The 15143-nt window shown below is 31.4% G+C and overlaps 1 protein-coding gene across 1 annotated transcript in view; it reads right to left on the reverse strand.

Moving 5' to 3' along the window:
* The window catches only part of GABRG3 (gamma-aminobutyric acid type A receptor subunit gamma3), an 885739-nt gene that overhangs the window by 422326 nt on the left and 448270 nt on the right, over positions 1 to 15143 (reverse strand). The gene's annotated exons all lie outside the window — the stretch shown is intronic.

Raw genomic sequence — 15143 nt, forward strand, 5'->3', positions numbered from 1 at the left:
CTTCTGCTGGAAGCACTAACAAAAAAAGAAAGATGGGTAGATAGTAGATATATGAGACTAAGAACACTCTTGAACCAACAATGAATTGAGAGTCATTACTAGGAAATTTGGCAGCTGAAGTACCATGGTGATTACCAATATGACAGTTCCCTTGATTGGTGATAGAGAGAAGAAGACACTACCCTTTGGAGGGAAAAAAGAAACCCAGAACCATCAGTACTTGGTTGTGCCTGGGAAAGGAGATAAGACAGTAAACACAGTATGTGACATTAAATATTCTTGCTAGCTAGTTGCAAAAATCAATTCAGTACTAACAGAATACACTTTGAAAATTAAAAGTGAATGGGCAAAGAAAAGATCACCCTCACTAAAAACAAAACATAACAAAAAACATAAGTTTTACCTTATCTTAAAAGTAAAGACTTGATTTTTTTCATGCAGCTAACAAAATGCTTAATGATTAAGGTAATTATCTCTTGTTATAAGATTTATAAAGCCTTGTAGAATACATAGATTCATTTTTTGTACCTTGAAAGGATGGAGATCCAGAAAACACAATGCTAGATGAAAAATAAGCTTGCTTGTTTGGAGGTTTTTTAGTTTCTTTGTGGGGCATATGGAAGAAAAGAACAGAAGAAAAATTTTCTTTCAAAATGTATGTATGGGTTCAAATTTTTGCCTACACAATTGGAGAAAGATGATTATAAACTGTCCCAAAATTCTTAGTGCAATTCAGCTGTACTGACTTTGGAAGACCCTCTTCGTGTGTGTGTGTGTGTGTGTGTGTGTGTGTGTGTGTGTGTGTCTGTGAATTACATATATACAGAGAAAGTGTATCTATATATAAAATCACTTTTTTTTACAGTTGATAAGTTTATATTGACCAATTGAATGCTAAACTTTATAGTATAATACTAGAAATTAGATATATCATATCCAAAATATTTTTTTCTAGAAAGTAGACAGCATCAGAAGTGAGTATAGAAAATTAGCTATTATTTCATTAAACATTTTCACTTGATAAGTTTTAAAGTTATTTATATTTGATCAGATTAAACAACAAATTTTACTTTTAATCAGTTGCCATGATTTCATTAGAATAGGTAACTTCCAGTGTGGATACTCCTTTCCTTAATGCAGCAGTCTATAATATGCATAATTACATAAATATCTTGCCTATGGTGAAACAACATCAGAGGCAAGGTTTCAGTTCAGATTTTTCCAATTCCAAAGCCAGCTCTCTTCCAAACTATAACAGACCACTTTTCCTTTTCATATTATTCATTTCTATACCAAATCCATCAAATCATTTTCAAACTGCTGTCTCATTTAGATAGAAAGCATAAAACATATATAAATATTGATCTATTTTTCACAGATTTCAATATCTATTGGAGAGATTTAATCACTTTAATCAATAAGATTTGCTAGGGGATGCCTCCTTTTTGAAAACTCCAGGATCCTTGAATTCTTCAACACAATCATTTCTTTCCAAGTTTTATCTTATGTTTACTCTGGCAGCTTAATTCCTGATAGGTCAATCCAAATACTTATCAGGGGAAAGCACAAATTGTAATCAGTTGTGAAGATTTTAATTCAAGCAATTGTTTGATACTATCCCTTCTGCCTTATCTTGGCAGCCCTGATTGACTGTGGCTCCTTTATAAACTGAAGATCTCTTATGGCTGCTAATGGGAATTTCTACAAGGTCTCCACCCCAATAGGGAAGTTATTGCATGCTATCATCTTTGAGTTAATTATATCTGCTCACCCATCCTAGAACTCCTTATCAGTTGTTAGATAGGGAGACTATGGAGATAGGGAATTAAGCACAGATAAAATATATTGCAAAGGATTTCTCTCTGCTTCACAGCTGTGTACCACTCTGAAATCTACTAACTATAATATATTCTATTATACCCAAATTCTTGAGATTGAGGATTGAATCTGATTCATGTTTATACCCCTAAACAGCTTCGCTTAGCAGAGTCATTTGTAATACTAAGACCTCAATAAAAATATTCTTTTATTTTACTTAGCATTTAATAAATAAATCAAGCATTTCTATAAAAATACTATCAGAAAAGATGATTGTACATGAAACTGAAAATCTACTATGTACATTTGAAAGATAAAACAAATTATGTAAATTTATTTTTCTCTCCCCCCCTTGTCCTAGAGATAACCACTGTCCACCATCAGACATAAATTGTTGTTGTATGCACATATATGTGTGTACATATAAATGCATGTAATTTATATGCATGTGTAAATTTTTTCTTTACATATCTCTATTACGTCCTTCTCTGGATACAGACAGTGTATTTATATGTCCTTTATGGTTAAATTAGGTAGTTATAATAGACAAATTAACTGAGTTGCTAAAAGATGTTCTTAAAACAGTCTAGTTCTTACAGTATACAATGTTCTCTTGGTTCTGCTCATTTAACTCTTTATAATTCAAGCAGTACTTTCCATGTCTTTTCCAAAATCATTGTGCTCATCACTTCTTATACCCCAGTAGTATCCCATCACAATTATATACCACAACTTCTTTAGTTCATTAATATATTCTCTTTTTTTAGGTTTTTGCAAGGCAATGGAGTTAAGTGTCTTGCCCAAGGCCACACAGCCAGGTAATTATTAAGCGTCTGAGGCCAGATTTGAGATCAGGTACTTCTGACTCCAGGGCTGGTTCTCTATCTGTTGTGCCACCTAGATGCCCCATAAATATATTCTTAATAAATTAAATTAAATCAAAGCATCATTCTTCCCAGGTACTTTTTAAAATGTCTAATTAAGGAGTACAAATAGCTAAAATTTCATGCTTCAGTATTTAACTTAAATCCTTCATTTAAAATAATTCACAGATAGTGGATTACATATAGTATATGCTCAATATATGCTTTCTGGTCTGTCTTCTATACATGGAAATATTTTTTAACTGTAACAAAACCAATAAGGGCAGTATGATATAATTACCATTAATTCAAGGTTTCATTCTAGTAAAATTTGCACTGATAAAGTTTATATTTGGTCATTTCTTTCATGGCTTCATGACACTGTAAACATTTTGTTAATTCTCATGGTAAGTAAGACATTGACTCTATTTTATAGATGAGTAGAGTAAGGCCAAATGAACTACCCTATTCCATAGAAGTGCAAGGTAAATCTATTCCTCAATTCTGTGGTCTCATTCTTTAATTCTTTTTATCTTTAAACATTTCTCTACAGTGTCTTATGGCTCTAAGAAGGATAAGATACCAAAAAGGATACACACATACTTCTCTCCTGAAAATAACATTAGGGTTGGAGGGATGGGAAAGATTTTTAAGCTTTGCTTTCTAATTTAAGAGGGTGCTAATATTTCCTTACTTGACAAAGCTCTGATAAGCAAGTCAGATCAAGAAAAATTATATGAAGAATTAATATAAACTAAAACAATCATATACTAAAATATCATTAGTTAGTAAATATGCTATATTGTTTTTTGAAGGGGTAAGTTTTAGCCATAAAGTATAGACAACATGAATCAGCCTTGTGTTCCTTTCTAATGAAATCTAATGTAATATAAACTGATTTCAGATGGCCAAGGTCATTTTCAGTGTGCAATAGCAGCACTTTGAAATACTTATAAAGTTCTTTATCACAGGGATGGCCATTGTTAATGCTCAAGTTTCACAGAAAAGGGTCATGAAGAACTGGGATTTGTGTGGAGAAAAAAAAGAAGAATGTCTTTTGTTGAACATCAGGGGAATTTGTGACTTTTAGGAAGTAGTATAAGGCATTGAGACAGGAGCTTATGTGACCTTGAGCAAGTCACAACCTCTCTGAGCTTCTTTCTCTACTCATCTATAAACTTTCAAAGTAAAGCATAAAGAGTAGGTATGAGCAAATTTTTAGGTTAAAGCTATCACAAATGATTACACTTGGTTCTTTCTTTATGAATAGTTGTGTTAAAATGTTTTTAAAAATAGGTTGTGAGAGTAATTCATGCATATCATACTTTGCAGGATATTTTGAGAAAACTCTGAAAATATTGATGTCTTCTATTAATATCAATGAGTACTTTTAAAATTCTTCAATAGATTATTACGCATCTGTTTTGCATACATCATTCTATATATCATTGTTATGCACTGATGGCAACAACAAAAAGGAAGACTGGATAAGATATAACACAGTCTGCAATTAACTGTAAGTGGGTCTTTCAAAACTGTTTTCTCTCTGAAGATTCAGAGTTTAAACTTAGGGCACTGACCTGAAAAAAACTGTTATATGTAAGATTTAATGTCTAGTCTAAAAGGGAAATAAGAGATGACACACAAGTGATAGTAAATCCCCTTAAAATTAAATCTAAAAGAAACATAGATATCAGAAAACTCAAACTCTGTATTTTATAGATAAAGAAACTGAAACAGACTGAAGCAAAGTGATGTACCCAGTATTATGCAGGAAGTAATTAGCAAAATTGCAAGTTTTCTAATTCTCAGACTATTTTTTCCATTGCACCATCATTGATTAGCAAAGAAATTTACCTAATTTACTATTTGCATATTCAAATATCTATTTCATAAAAATAAGAACTATTTTATAGGAGGTTTAGTGATCAACTGTAATGTCCATTTCTGATATATCTTAGAAGTAATGTGGGAAAAATGTTATGTATTTTGTATTCCTAATTCTTTTTTCCTTCAAGAGTTATTAAACCAATCTCTTTCAATTAGATAGATAGATAGATAGATAGATAGATAGATAAATCTGTATAAAGGGGTTTTGCTATATTTTGGCACTTGATGCAATTAGCAGAATGCTAATTGCAAAAAAAGAAAGTTTTCAACATCCCTAAATAAAATCTCATCCATCTCTGGATTCTACAGGTCATTCTCCATGACATTTTCTGAAACTGATGAAAAGCAAACATATATCTCCCTATATAATGACTATTCTAAAAGTGATAATCTGAGTATCATAAAAGTTATTTCTGTTCTTATATTTATCAAGGAAGTTTTATGGTCTCAATACACAGATGCACATTTTAAGGATGGCAGCTTTTAAGTATAGAGTTTAGATCTTTTCAGCTGAATTTATTTGTTTTTATAAACATAAATGCCAAATAATTCTATATTTGTACATATATGCATATATATCACATATATACATTTTAAGAATGCCTTGTTTATGTATGCATATATTTCCTCTATATGTGCTATATCAATCCAAATATGTATGTACATATGAACCTCTGCATAAATGTAAATACACTTGAATTTTAAGCAAACAAATAGGACAAAAAACAGGCTTAAAGGCTGCCCAACATCAATGTACTAAGTATATTTGCATGTGTTTCTATGAGCATGTATATGTGTACCTCTGTTTCCCTTTCTGTCGGTCTCTATATGCAAAAAGAAGCATGAAACTAGCAGTAATGGCATTCTATACAAAGTTCAGGCAATTATACTATTATAAATTTATGATCAGATGTGGAAAAGTATTTATGAAAGCTTGCTTGTTCCTTTCTTATTTTTTTAAATCAAAAATGCCCCAGAGGATGTTTAAATTAATTAGAAATCAAGAGAGCAAGAAACAGAGAGGCAAACAGAAAAAGACAGAGAAATTCCAAATAAATAATAAATTGCCACTTTTTCATCTTTTTAATCCTGAAAATTTATCTCCCAGTGCTTTCAAAATATTAATCTGAAGAATAGGTGTCTTTTTTTGTTAATTTGATCTATCTAGTCCAATCAAGAAAAACAAAAGGATAAAAATATTCTATTGTCCAGAGATGATGTACAGTTGAATGGGAATTGCAACTGAATTAGTTCATCAGCAATTATATTAAGGATACATGAACCAGAAAGACAGTGATCCAGGATTACATTTGAAAAATTGTAAAATGTTTCCAACAATCATAAGCTTCCATGACACAAAATCTTATATTTTAAATACCATTATTCAAATGATACTATATCATCTATGAATCATAGAGAACTATAACTCCTAAATATTAAAAAAAGCAGAGGATGTAAAAGGAAATGGAGAGATTTACAACTGGAAACAAGATTGACCATGATGATTTGCTCAAGACAAATGCCATAAAGAAATATCTTTGAAAAAGGTGAGACTTTGTCATTGATTATGAAGGAAAGAAGATGTTGACCCACATAATGTAAAAAAATCTAGAAGTGTGGTAGTGCAATGTGTATACCATTTTTTGGAAGACTGGTGGGAGGGTATGGAGAAAAATTCCAAGAAATGGGAAAGCATGAGGGAATTTACCAAAACCAGAATAAATTTGACCAAAAAGATATATAATTTTGACAACTGTATTACAACTATATCCATCTTGAATTTATTGGACAACATCCTTCCTTATTATTTAATACATTGTCAGACAGAAAGACTTCCTTCAAGTCTTTTATGTAGACATGCAACCCCATAAAACAATGAAAGGAACTGAGTAACAAATGGGTTCATTCTTTCAGCCTGAACTTATGGAAGGTCTACTATGTAAAAGGTCCTTAAAAGGATATTAAAAGAGTATAGTTGATAGTCAATATAATATGAGAAATAAACATATGAGTGACCTCTTTAAGATTTTATACTGTAGCAATCATGAATCAATAGCAACATATGATAATGGAAACCTTCAAATATTATGGAGTCAACTGTCTTTTTGGGTACAGAGTAATATAAAATCTCTTGAAAAGGTAAACATATTTAGGCAGAAATGTAATTAAATGGATGAATGGAAGAAATTTAAATTACATTTGTAATTTCAACTCTAGACAACTGTAAGATGAAGAAAAAATCATGGGATACAGGGCACAATAAATTAAAGGTATCCAGAAAGGCTTATTGGAGAAGGAACTTTAGGAAGTCTACGAGGCAGTATTGTGAAAGGAGAGTATTCTAGGAATAGGAACATTAAGTTCAAAGGCCTGATTGTAGAAAAGTTAAGTGCTTTGAGGAACAGCAGGAAAATCAATGTGGCTGGATCAAAGGGCATAGGAAAAGAAATACTAGCTATGAGATTAAAAAGTTAGGAATGGGTTAGACTTTATCAGAGAATTTTATATGTTTTCTTAGAGGACATTAAAATTTGTTGAGTCAAAGTAAGATAAATTCAGACCTGCACTTAAGGAAGACACTTTTGGAGACTGTGAAATACGTGTCTCTCTCTCTGTGTGTGTGTGTGTGTGTGTGTGTGTGTGTGTGTGTGTGTGTGTGTTTGAGTGTATGTATGTACTAATAGTAATTATTAGATGCAAATACAGCACCATATAGTAAACCTAAAATGAGCCTCTTTGAAATGATCTCTGTTGACCTTAATACAATAGGCACATAACAGACTTGTACTGTTAACTAAGCCCAGTGGACAGAGTACTGGGCCAAGAATAAGGAAGACTCACTCATCTTTCTAAACCTGCTAACTTTGTGAGTCTTGGTAAGTCATTAACACCTGTTTGGGTTCAATTCCTTCATCTGTAAAATGAACTGGAGAAGGAATCCCAATATCTTTGCCAAGAAAATCCAAGACAAAATAATGTAGTCAGATGCAACTGAAGCAACTGAACAATAAAATTTATATCTAACCATTTGAACTTAAATCAAATATCTTTATTAGCAAATCATTTGAGAATTCAGTCACAAACCACATTTTCCACATAATTAAGTGTTTAAAAATACATTTTCATTTTTTCTTATTATTTAATAATTTTGCCACTTTTTCAGACAAGCATGTCAAATTATTTCCATTTCCAAAGTAAGAATTCAAGGATCCAGAAAGACAGAAGCAGTTTCCTCTTGGTCAGTGGTAGAAATAATGTATTCATTAATATACAAAGACAACTTAGTATAGATTGAAGTAGCTTAGAAGATCAGAAAATTCCCATGAGGACCCAGGGGGAAATATAGAAAATGTCTAAACTGTACAGGTCTCCATTTGAAATGTAAAGTCCTGAGCAGAAATGTTTCACGGGACCTGCTAAGGCATTTGCCAGGAAGAGAATCTCCCAGTTAACGAGATCTTGCTTTACATTATTTCTAGAATGAAATAAAATTTGTTAATACTGTAAGTAAGTACTTTAAGACTGAGGGATGATGCCTTAAAAGCCATTCAGATATTAATGGAGAGCCTTTTCAAAGTTAAGCTGTGCTTCATACAGGTAAGATAGGTACTCAAATAAAGGAGAATCATGAGTATTATATGTTTATTTTTATTCTTCAAAGAAACAACTACTTTTACTTCACCTATTCCTTATTAGAAGGTAACTCAAAACAAAAACAAAAGCAAAAAACGCTTTAGAATTTTATGAACACTTTATAAAAAATATTTCTTAAGTATCCCTTTCCCTTAATCCTAATTCTTCATACGGAGAATATCTAATATGTAAATATGTTTACCAAAAGTATGTATGTACAATGTGAACCTGACTATTTGCTACTGAGGGGACAGGGGTGGGAATGGAGGGTGGAAGGAAATTTTGTGAATTAAAAATATACGTATGCATAAATATATAATAATGTTATATTATCTAGTAAATTAGATAATATACTAAAATATAATAGTAATATAAAATATATTAAAACATACATATGTTTTAAAAATAAAATAGATAACTTTTGAGAAAAAAATAAAAAGAAAAGATAACTCAGTTGTTACATCTCTGCAGGAAGGTAAACAGAAGCTGGTAACCAGTGAAATTTCTGAAGCTTAGGAAAAACATGGATACAAATCAGCAAACTCTCAAGCAGTAGTCAGGTCAAGAAAGATCACAACTCGCTCCATGTCAAAATTCAAGAGCTCCAGATGCAGTACAAAAAGTGAAAGGCTAAGGTATAGATTTCAAACAACACTGTGTACACACAGAGAGAGTGATAAAATGTCTATTGGTCTGTAGCAACCTGGCTCCCCCAAATTCAATTAATTAATTAATTAATTAATTAATAATCCTTTAAGCTTCCACATGATTCTGTAAATCTCTAATGACAATGTTTTCCTTTTTCCTTTTTTAAATTTCTTTTTCTTTTGGTTTTTAGTTTTTGCAAAGCAATGGGGTTAAGTGGCTTGCCGAAAGCCAGACAGCTAGGTCATTATTCAGTGTCTGAGGCCAGATTTGAACTCAGGTACTCCTGACTCCTGGTGCTCTATCCACTGTGCCACCTAGCCGCCCCTCCTTTTTCTAATACTAGTATTTTTGCTCTTCTTTTTCAGTACATGCAATCATCATTCTACATCATCACAAACCCAAGGTATGGTCCAAAAATACTCCGCAAATTATCAAAGCTCAAGGGCTGATTTTTCTTTAGTGTGATACAACCTGCCTTTCCTAAAATAAGGCATTTTGAGGTAGTATTTTGTCTTTTTTGTTTTCTGATCTATTCTGTTGGCCAGAATATGATAAATGAGCTAGAATTTAGATATTGCAGAGAATTATATTTCATCAAAATATAAGAAAAAACTCCATAGCAATTAAAGTTATTTGGAATGAAATAGGCACTTTTACAAGCTCTTAACACAATAAATATTGGTTTCATGTAAATGAAATACCTCAGAATATAGTAGGTTCCTCTCAACTAAACATTGTTAAGTAAATAATGGATGGGGGCTTTGGGGGAATGTTAAAGAGGGGACTTTTTAAATTTTATGTTAAATGGACTTTTAAGTCCTTTCAAAGATTACATGATTAGGATATTCTATGTATGACATGCCACAAATATTCTAGGTGGATCATTCCATTATTTGACTGTTACTTCAAGGTTTTATAACTATTTATTTGGGAAATTCATCAGACCAGAAAAAAAAAACACTGGTAGAAAGTTCTGTCATAATTTCTATGACCAAAAATCCCCAAGATTATCATCTTTCTGTCAACTTGGTAATAAACCTTTCCAAATTTAGCTAAACTGAATAACAGACATTTTGGCAATCCTCCCCATCACTCCTGAGTTTTCCCAATATGACTCTTTGATAATAAGCCCTACTTTAAGTAGACAATGAATCCATGTTATTCACCTTTAGGCAATCTACATCTAAATGTTCTAGTGTGGTTGTTGCTGCCTCAGACACTTAAGATCCAATATTGTCGACTTTGCAACTTGTTTGGATATCACAGAGGTTAAATTCTTTTCTATTTTTTAAGAAATAAGGGTATACATTCCAAGCCTAAATGAGACACTAGATGCAAGTTTTGATAGAACCTTTTTTCCCTCTGTGGAAGACATTCAAAGGCACAAACTTAGCATACTTTAAAAAAAGATTATGTGGTTAATTAGAAACATTATTGCCATTTTATTTTGGGAGTAGTGTGAAAAAGGTATTAAAATTATTTTATGGAGGTATATATTCAAAGTTTAGCCCCTTTTCCTTTAAATTCTTTTGCTAACCTTTGCCCTTACTAAAAATCTGAAAATCATAATCTATGTGCTTCCTACCAAGGTAGAATATAGTGACACTCTTATATCACTCATTCTGAATAATATGTATCTGTAATTAGATCTCCTGGAATCTAGAATTCCAGATCTCCTGATGTGCTACCTATATATCATGTAAATGTAAGTAAATATTGGAGGTCATGATTTTATTCCTGACTCACTTTTTGAATTTTGTTCTCTATGAATTATTAGTACCCTCCCTTGCTATTGCTCTTCTCTTGTTGTAGTTACTAATGTCAATAGTATTTGGTTCGGCAGATATATGAAGGTAGTTATCTGTTTTCTCCTGCCTTTTTGTATTAAAAATCTCTAGATCTTAAAACTCCATTGAACTTTGTACTTACGTATCCCTATTAGGTATCTGGTTAAATGCTATTCAAGATCCCTATATTCTTATGCTTTAAAATATTTCTATGAAATTAAAGTAGCATTCTCAAACACTACTTAAATAGTTGCTCACATAATTATAACCAGCATTCACATATTTTTATTGTCCAGTTATTTCAATTCTAATTCTTTTTGACCCTATGTGCAGTTTTGTGACAACATTATTAAAATGCTTGCCATTGTCTTCTCCAGTTCATTTTATAGGTAAGGAACTGAAGCAAATATTAAGTGACTTACCCAGAGTTACAGGGCTAGTAGGTGTGGAATCATCACATGAAGTAGCAAAAATTATTTAGAAACATTAAAAATGCTCCGAATCACTTTGGATGAATACAAATTAAAATTGTTTAAGGTACTATGGCACAAATATTAGATTGACTTGAATAAGACAAAAAAGAAAATGGCAAATGTTGGTCAGGATATGGGGAAATTGAGAGACTTATTATTTCTGGTGGAGTTGAAAATAGAATGAAAGCTATGGTAAGAATCTGACAATTATGGCAAAATGAAAATCCTATTAAATTGCTAAATAAAAATTTGTTTACAAGAGAATAGAAAATCCAATTGTTAATATTTATTTTAAAAAGGGAAGAAATAAGCTCAACAAATGAGAAACAATGGGAATTATTATAATTTACTAAATTTTATCAATAAAATATAATATTAAGTGAAAATGTGTATTCTGGAAAAATATATATCCATATTAACAAAATTAATATATAATTTAAAGAATCTCATCCAATTAGAGAAACTGAGTATGTCATAAATTAATTGAGAAAAAAGGACAAATGGGTTTGAAAGTAAATTCTAGCTATTGTCCTAAGAAAAATAACTTTAATATTACATAAATGATATACAAAAGAACATACATGGCAACTTTCCAAATTCTGATGGCTGACATTCAATGATGGAGAGAATTGACAAAGAAAGATTACTATAAATCAGCATCCAATGAATATTTAACAAAAAGAATATTGAATGAAACATGAGCAACAAGGCTATAGCAATGTGTCAAATTTTCCTCTATTAATAATTTAAGATTATTTCAGGAAAAAGGTACAGTTTGTTGCCATATAATGTAAAAACTAAAAAGGCAAAGATATTGTACTGATCATAAAAACCAAACATTATATCCATATATGAAGAAACTGACTTTGAAAAAATATAGAATTCATTAATTTAAAACTATTTGTAAATCAAATTTTATTTCAGTTTATAGCAAATATCAATCTAAAACCAAGGATTAACATAAATTGCAATGAAAAAAACATTAGAAAGCTTTCCTGTAATATTGAGGGTAAAGCAAAAATGTTCATTGTCATGATGGTCAAATTTTATAAGGTCAAAAATACTCATTATAGCAAAAAGAACAAAAAAATAAAGAATAAACACAATCAAAAAGTACAAAAAATCATCTCTGCATACAGATAAAATTTTTGTAAGAATATCATTGGTTCAATATAAACATGCAGATAAGATCCAAGATGCTAAGGTATCGGGATGCAAAAAATAAACTAGACAATTAGACTTTCTTCATATTCAAAATAAAATAAATATATAGAATTTATAAAAAATCCATTTAAAATAACTTCAAAGGTCATAGAATATTTGGGAGCCAACCTCTTTATGCAATTTACAAAATTTCATATTATTAAATAAATATTAATTAAGCAATATTTCTTTATAGCAATCAAATAAAAATTGTAATCCCTGTGTTATAATATAGGAAATTATTGTCACCTAAATCAAACTACAGAAGGGTTGCATTACAGAAACAGAAAAAGTGATTATGTGTATGCGTAGACACACACGCATGCATATATGTGAGGATATATGCATGTAAATGGGAACATATATTTAAGAATAAAACAATATATCTATGAGTGAAAATATATTTATATACATGTACACACATGCATGTATATTCATAATCAAATTAGCTTCAGTTATTAGAGCAAAGGTGAATTTTACTAAATCTTTACTACTAAAAGTGTTTTGGTTTTCTTTTAAGATTTTTCAAGGCAACTGGGTTAAGTGGCTTGCCCAAAGCCACACAGCTAGGTAATTATTAAGTGTCTGAGGTCGGATTTGAACCCAGGTACTCCTGACTCCAAGGCCAGTGCTCTATCCACTGCGTCACCTAGCCACCCCCTCTAAAAGTGTTTTAAAGAGAGAATAGACAACAAAAATGTTTAAGTTCTGTTTCTTAATAGCATTCTATATAATTCACAAATCATCAGTAGGAAGACAATGTAATTTAGACTGCTACATGATATAATATGCATATATAATACATATTACATCTAAAATATTTTGATATCTAATATATAAAACGTGTGTCTTCATTATGTTTATAGTATATATGTATATAAGTAATATACATAAACATATCCTTAGATGTCACTAGTAGAGTGTGGAAATTAGGAAACTCCTCTTACCAATGTAGACCAGCAGCTGATCTGTGACTTCAATATCAGAGAACTGCCTATGAGAATCAATGATTTGAATATTGTTCTAGAGAGAGTCTTGAACTGAGATTCCATACTCGGAGACAAGATTTCTCTCCATTACTTCAGGTCACATTTCATTACATTTTTCTAATTGTAATCATCAAATCTTCATGAATGAAACTGCAGTATTTTCCCATCTGGATCAAATCTCAGTGTTAAACTAAGTAATTATCAAAACAAATATTTATAGCATAATTTTACAGGTAACTGTCACTTTGACCCCATCATTAACAAGCCTTCTGCTTCTGTATTCAAAGTCTCCTCCCAAATTGCTCATCCCTCATTTTCAGGTTTTAGCTGAAACAAAGGTACAGATATATGTGAATCTTAGATTTCTTTTTCAAGAAAAATATCTTTTTATGTATGTTTTTACAAAACCTTTCTAAACCCATTAAGATTCTACACACACAAGGAAATGAAAATAGTGCTGAAATGCTGTACTTTGTGGAACAGAAAAGAAAATTTAATCTTTCTTGAATAGGCAGAAATTTTCTGGGATGGAATAAAAACTCTTTTGCAGTTCTAATGCTGTTGAAACATTTGACATTTCTGAGTCCTGAAAACAACATATTTCCTAGTACCACTCTAATGGTGTCCAGTCATCTTTCGTGTTCCTTGTCATACTGAACTCAAAGATGAAGTCAGCATGCTCCTTCATACTGTATGCAACTGCCATAAGTAGATTTTTATTTCACTTTCACTCCATACTCAACTTCTACTTTTTTTTGAAAATAACATCATCCAATTATGAATCCTGTCCAAATCTCTGCTACCATAATTTAGTGACTGCCACATTTCCTATTTTTCTCAATGACTGTAGCACCAAACTTACAATCATTTGTTGTTCAGTTATTGTCCAGTTGTTTCTGAAACAACTAGTGGGTGGCTGTTGTTATTCTTTAGAAGAAGATATTGGAGGGACAACAAGGTGGTGCAGTGGATAGAGTACTGACCCTGTAATCAGGAAAACCTGATTTCAAATCCAGCCTCAGACACTTAATAATTACCTCACTGTGTGACCTTGGGCCAGTCACTTTACCCCATTGCCTTAAATAAATAAATAAATAACATTAAAAATATATGTTTGTATAGGTTGCCATTTCCTTCTCCAGTTCATTTTACAGATATGGAAATTAAGGCAAACAGGATTAAGTGACTTCCCCAGATACACATAGCTAGTAACTGTGAGACCCAGATTTGAACTCAAGAAGACCAGGCCAATTCATTTTTATCAACTTTGCAATCTAAATGCCCTGAGATAATAGTCTTTCTTCAGTATAGAGAAAGTGTGTTTTTATCTATTGTTTGTCTCTTCAACAGTTCATAGCACATTGCCCTTACCATAGAAGTAGATATTTCATCATGTCAGTTGCATGTTGCTGAATGCATAAGCTCACACTACACTTTATTACTTTGAAATTAAAAATGATACCACTTCTATTTGATTCTAAATTCATAATGTTCACTTAGATTTTCAAAGCACTTGTCTCATAACAACCTCTTGCACATTTGAGGAAGCTGAAGCTACGGTATACTTTAAAGTTACTAGTCACAAAGCTAACAAGCAATGGATCTGGGGTTGAAATTTTGGTTTCTTAATTCCTAGTCCAAAGAACAGAAGAACCATTCTATTTACTTCCTATACTCTTCTTTAAGTCAACTACCCTTAGAGCTCATGAAGCCTTATGTCTTATTATCACAGAAAACTGTTCTACCTCACCTCAAAACTATTTAGTACAGGGATTTCCTTCTCTTACCACACATTCTTGATTTTTCCTCACTCCATTTTTAGCATGCTCTTCATCATCA

The sequence above is a fragment of the Macrotis lagotis genome, chromosome 1, assembly GCF_037893015.1.
Source record: "Macrotis lagotis isolate mMagLag1 chromosome 1, bilby.v1.9.chrom.fasta, whole genome shotgun sequence".
In the NCBI taxonomy this organism is placed as follows: Eukaryota; Metazoa; Chordata; class Mammalia; order Peramelemorphia; family Peramelidae; genus Macrotis; species Macrotis lagotis.